The sequence below is a fragment of the Quercus suber genome, unplaced genomic scaffold (genome assembly GCF_002906115.3).
Source record: "Quercus suber isolate HL8 unplaced genomic scaffold, Cork oak 2.0 scaffold_524, whole genome shotgun sequence".
NCBI lineage: Eukaryota > Viridiplantae > Streptophyta > Magnoliopsida > Fagales > Fagaceae > Quercus > Quercus suber.
In genome coordinates this window covers 485,988-492,629 of record NW_027069973.1, presented here as the reverse complement: position 1 = coordinate 492,629, position 6,642 = coordinate 485,988, and the positions used below count along the sequence as shown (strand labels likewise).

The window sequence follows — 6,642 nt, the reverse complement described above, 5'->3', positions numbered from 1 at the left end:
ATTGTTGATGATGGATGAATATGGCTTAGGGTAGTGTTATCGGTTTATTAAGCTTATTTACTTTTGTTCCGCACTTAGTCTAAGTTAGAGTAAAAGCAATCTAGCCGGTATTTTTTTATTGGAGGTCTGAACAAACTCTTGTGTTTTAGTACAAATCCAAGCTTTCAATTGGTATCAGAACGGGTACACTTGTCGGATTTCAATATCCTAGTGTGATCCTAGACCCTGCGTGAGATGGATAGATCTCAATCCCTTAATGCACCTCCCTATTTTGATGGGAGTAATTATGCTTTTTGGAAAATATGTATGCATGCTTTTCTTTGTGCTATTCATGAGATAGTGTGGGATTTTATTGATAATGGATATGTAAGACCCACAACAGCTAAATCTGAATGGGATAAGACTACTCTTGCCTTGGCGAATGCCAATAGCAAAGCTATTAACGCTATTTTCTGTGGTGTTTCTACTGATAAGTTTCACAGGATTTCGCATGTGAAGACCACCAAAGAGGTGTGGACCATTCTTGAGACAACCTACGAAGGTACCAAGAAGGTTAAAGACACCAAGCTTCAAATGCGCACTACTCGGTTCAAGGAAGTAAAAATGAGGGACAATGAGTGATTCGATTTCTTCTATGGGAGACTTAATGAGATAGTGATTGCCAAGCTCAACCTTGGAGAGAAGATTGAAGAGGCCAAAGTGGTGAGAAAGATCTTGAGATCCTTACTCGAAAGCTTCCAGGCTAAGGTCACAGCAATAGAGGAAAGTAAAGATTTGGATAAGATAAAGATTCAAGAACTCATTGGATCTCTCCAAACCTATGAGCTTGGACTGCCTTCTCACAAGTCCAGCAAATCACTTGCTCTCAAAACTATAAATGAGAAAATGGATGATTCCTTCGATGAAGATGATGTAGAGAATGAGGTGGTGTTTCTTGCAAAGAACTTCCAGAAATTTCTCAAGATGAAGAACAATGGGAAGTCGTTTGGCAAAGGAAAGTTCTCATCATCCAAAAATGACAAGAGGGAGTTCAAGAAGAAAGATGGCAAAGACTCGTCATCAACTCAAGGAATTATGTATTATGAATGCAATGGTCATGGACACCTAAAAAATGTCCAAACTACTTGAGAGGAAAGGGTAAAGTGCTTGCTACCACCCTTAGTGACTCGGAGAACTCAAACTCCAATGTGGAAAGAGAATGTGATAGTGAGGGAAATTATTCGGCCTTCATGGCAATTACTACAGTTGATTCTAGAGATGAGTTTAGCAACTTGGTTGATAAGCTAGGCGTACATTCCGAAGGTGAAGAAGTTGATGATTCGGAAGATAAGGATGTACCTCAATGAAGGTGAGAAGAACCTTCAAGAAGTGTATGATGCGTTGCTTCAAGATTTTGGCAAATATGCCAAAGTTGCAAAGAATGTTGTTAAAAAGATGAAGAAAGTTGAAAAGGAGCATAAGTCCACACTCGTGCAACTTAAGGACGCGAAATGTGAAGTTGAGGAGTTGAAGGAAGAATTACTGAATGCCTACTCTAAAATCAAGTTCCTTGAACTTGAAATAATCCAAGCAAATGTCAAAGTGGAGCACATTTCCACCAAGAAACTTGATAGTGTGCTCTCTTCTCAAAAACTTTCAAATGACAAGACCGGTCTAGGCTATACCTGTCACGACCCAAACCCGATACCTGGATTTGTGACCATGACCGGCATATTAATATCAAGCCTAAACCTGGTATTAACAAGAACCAACTAAAACTTTTACAAAAGCTTCCCTCTTTCCTTTCTTTCTTGTTTCTTTACTTAAATGATATATCTTTTCACTTGATATTCAGAGCATCTACACTGTACTCAAAATATAACATAATCCACTAGTCATTCAATTTCCACACTTTCACATAATACATCTCTTAATACTTTAAGGTATACAACTTTCATTAGATCCTGAAATACACCATACTACAAATCTAAATATCAAATGCTAAATTAGGATCTATACCTAAAAACTAAAACTAGCTCCTTCCAAAACTCGACTAAGGCTCCCTCTACTCCAAAATAAAACTTGTTGACTGAAAGAGTGGAAGGGGTGAGCTACACAGCTCAGTAAAGGTAAGATATATGAGAATTTAATAAAGATGCATGTAAATCAATTCATTTCATTTTATAAACGTTCAGATATAAGAACATCTTTTCATGCATAGTATTTTATACTATTTATAATAATAATTTATATGCTCTTCGTAGGAAAATGATTGTTCTCCTTTTTCTTATTAGAATAATATTACCAAAACCTTTCGGATTGAACTTCTTTCATTTCTTACAAAGTCCCCAAATATAATACTGATTATTTAAACTCATATACATACATACTTATATATATATATATATATATTCTCATTACAAAATCATCATTTTAACTTAAATCAGGTAATTGGTAACTTTGTCTTAAACTAGAAACATCTTAAAGAATAATAAAACTTTCCTTTATAAACTTCTTCTCGTAAAATATTATAACTTTCATAATCATAAAACTTAATGTTTTATAAAGAACAGATATCTGATAACTTTTAACATAAACTTGTACTTTCATCAGAAACTTTATCTTTATAGAACGCTAAAACTTCAGAAACCTTTATCTTTACAGAATAGCTTTTCTTTCCATCAGAAACTTCTTCTTTCCATGGGAGCTTTTAACTTTTCACAATGCATTTAAACAAAATCATTCTCTCATGATTAATAACATAATATGGTTGTTCATAAATAACTTATTGGTTAGTCCATATCTGATAAGTCTGTAGTTATTTGAGAGGCTTCTAGCACCATTGTATTAGGCATCTAGCATTCTCCACAATGTCAGGTATTCCCAAGATCACATCATAATACATATCTTCTAACCATGGGGGTAGGTTGGCTTCCTCCACAAGTTGGCCGTAACCAACAAGGGCGGGTACAACAAAGCCAGTCTCACTTAATGGCTAATCAGATAACATTTTCTATGGAAAGCCAGTAATTAAACCCTTACTGGTAGAGTTCAGATCATCAGAGGACATAACCCGAAAACATTTCATATTTATACATCATACTGATTTCTTATTTTGCATAACATTTCATAATAATAGCATTTCCATTCTTTTCTTTAAACATCATGCCCGTGGAATTAATAATAGCATCATTATGCTTAAATCATATACATAGGGTTTCGAAAGCTCTTGAACATATCTTTGTCTAAAACCCTATGTACTTTAAAATATTATGCCATATCTCTAATCAAAAACCTTTTAATGCATAATATACTTTAAAATAACCTCATGATTTACCAAATGCTCATATCACTTATCCCTTACCTGAAAGCAGAGAAACCGAGAGCCTACAATCGAAGGAGCTTAGACGTACTGGTAACACCTAAAACAAATATCAAAGTTTATTACTATCCATTATTCCTTATCATGAACTTACACATTCATCTCAAAACCTATATCTTAAAACCGTGGAAATCCTAATCCCACTTCAATGAGGTTCCCACAAACACAAAATACATTCATCAAACATCATGATATACCAAATCATAGAGAAACCAACATTCTCACATTAATATCATATCTCTAGAAGAGCCAACTTCATTTCAAAAGGTGCTTTGAGATTAGGGCAATAATGCATACATAAACATAAAATCTTTTAAGTATGGTCATGTAACTATATACACTCACATGACAACATACAACACGTTGAATAAGACAGCAACATGAAAAAGCAGTAGAATAGTTTAGAACCCCTCCTTTGAGTACTAAACCTTGAACCAAGTTATACAAAAATTAATTTATGATCTAGACATACCAAAAGATAAGCATATTAAATTATAACTCAAAACATTCACCCTAACTTTAGAATTAAATCCTCAAAGTTAGGCATGTCCCTTACTGTTCACTGTATATTCCAACAGCATATATTTAACTTATAAAATACAAATGGACTACCAATTCACATCCAATCTTCATGCCAATTTACAGAACCACTCCTATGGATGTCTAGTAAATACAATATCAATTTAGGAGTCAAATCATAAAACCATAATTTACTATAAATCATACAATACAGAATACTCAAATCTGTCCTGACAGAATTTCATGCAACTTAGAAATTAAACCATTATTTTTATATTGATCCAAATGATGTGAGACCACTTCCATAACAACTATATGTGTCTTAGATTTCATAGGAAATGACCATAGCATCCAAATTCACTGTATAAAATTTAATACATAATTTATCATGCATAAACACAGAATCTGTCACAGTGACAGCTTTGCAACACTTTCTTGTAAATTCACAAACAATTATCAAACGATGGTATTTTCATTTGGGGATTTTTATACACTCACTAGACATGTTAGAAAACACCCACATACAGTCATTTAACCATTTATAGCAAAATTACATACAACAAAAATCCCAGCAGTAACATCAAAAGTACTCATCCTAACTTTTTCTTACTTCCTTAATCATATACAATCATTAATTAGTAAAAACCCTAATCTACCTTCAACAAATCACCAACACAATTTCAAAGCTTCTCAAAACACTATATATATATATATAGACTTACAAGTTCATGATTTCCTAATTTCACAAACCACAAATACCATTACTAAAAATTCTTTAAAGAAATCATATATTCTAAGGTGAGAGTAGCTAGAACCCTTACCAAGTTTATGGTTCTTGAAGGGAAATAGAAATAGAATCACTCTTGCATGGAAGAATCTCCCTTTACTAGTGGCTGGACCCAAAAGTATTAGAGGTAGAGAGCTTGAGAGAGTATTTGAGTTTTCTAGTTTCTTTGAGAGAGTATGAAGACGAAATTAGATGGAGCTTTGGTTTCCTTTTGAGGTGTTGATCATGGGTTTGAGAGACAGACTCAAGAGAGCTTCCTAGCTCTTTCCTTAAGAGAAAAGAGGGCAAAGTGAGGTGAAATTTCTAATTTGTGTGGACCGGTGGAAAATAGAGAGGGAGATAGCTTCTTGGATGTTCTAGTGTCTTGAGAAAAGTCAAAGAAGAAAGGAGGTGGAACTTGGTGATTGCATGGCCGGCCAAGTCTTGGTCTTTGGGGTTTGTCAACATGCAAGACACTTTGGCTTTACATGTGTTGAATTTCAATTGGTTGCATGTGGGTGGAATTTTCACTATAACACCTCATGCATCATACTTAATTAAAACACCAACTATGTATGTAATAACTTAAGCCACTTAATATAATTCTGTACATACTTAGTATTATACATATATATAATACTAATAGCCATTAATTATTTATAATCTTTACAATTTTTATCCAAAAGCATTATAAAATAATATGTTTATTAAATACTCTTCTATTAATTATAAAAAGTAAGTGACTCAAAAATAATAATTAACCACTTGAACACAGGTTAACTATAAAATTGGGTTGGGGTTTTACAATACCTATCATGGAAGCTCAAGTAGTGAACCCAAGAAGGAAGTGAGGTTTATGTTGGCCAAAAATGAAGAGAAGCCCAAGGTTGAGACCCCTATTGTTGCAAAGAGAACCATTGGTGCAAAACCAAAGGAAAAAGGGAAGTCATTACCCAAAAGTCAAAGGCGACTTCAAGTGAAGCACTTTTGTCATCATTGTGGTGTGCGAGAGCACATAAGACCAAATTGCTTCAAGCTTCAAGCTCTTAAGAGGTCTGATTCTCTACATGGCCAAGATAACTCAAGATGAATGTCGAAGGGAAACTAAACTAAAGGAAAAAATGAGGGACAACTCATTGGAGATGTTGAAGAACATTTCGTCATGCCTTGCTAGCTTCACTCCAAGATTTGAGAGTTATGTCGGTCGTACCCCTTCATCTAAGGATCTCACTCAAAAAACTCGTACAATGTGGGTGAAGAAGGGTACTCATGCATGATCACTCACTATGCCCATGCATTAATACTTCCAATGTATTAGGGTTATAGTTTCATGCATCATGACATATGGGATCTTCTTATGTCATTGCTTCCATTTTAGCATGTTTCTTTTATAGGTCTTTGTTTGTTTACCTTATTTTTGTTGATCTTAATTTATTACTTTTTTTTTTAGTGTGTTGAAAAAATTCAAAAACCCATAAAAAAAATGAAAAATCTCAAAAGTTTGATCGATTGTGTTATGTACGTCACATGTTGAGTTTGGCCTAGTACTTCGGTACTAATGGCGTAGTGCATTTACGAGCTTAACTTGTTATGTATGCACATTTTTCTAAGTGTGAGCGACATCTAAAAATCTACATATGATTGTTGTAAATAGATTTTCAAGCTTGTCATGAATGATTAGTCAATAATCTTGTTTAATCTTAATACATACGTAGACTTGTGCCTATATATCTCCTCACATTTTTTTTCCTTTTTCAAAGAGCTCTATAAATGTCAATCTCTAAAAAGAGAAAGAGCTGAAAAAACCTTGCTTCGAAAACTAGTTTGACTAGGAAAAGGTGGAGCAAATATGTATTAAAATGTATGGTGCCAAAGTCAATGCTTATTCATCAAAGAAATATCAAAAAGCTATGGCATCATTTCTCAAAAATTTGAGTTATATTAATCAAAAGCATGAAAAATGAAAGCCAAATGAAAATCTTTCAATCAAATGTAA

The 6,642-nt window shown here is 33.9% G+C and overlaps 1 long non-coding RNA gene across 1 annotated transcript; it reads right to left on the bottom strand.

The window, feature by feature from the left end:
• Positions 1 to 1,858: 1,858 nt before the first annotated feature.
• LOC136063416 (uncharacterized) lies at positions 1,859 to 5,014 on the bottom strand. The gene is made up of 2 exons (XR_010625077.1): positions 4,702 to 5,014; positions 1,859 to 3,401 (listed from the first exon to the last, which is right to left on the bottom strand). It is a non-coding gene; the product is annotated as an uncharacterized LOC136063416 (long non-coding RNA).
• Between the last annotated feature and the right edge of the window lie 1,628 nt (positions 5,015 to 6,642).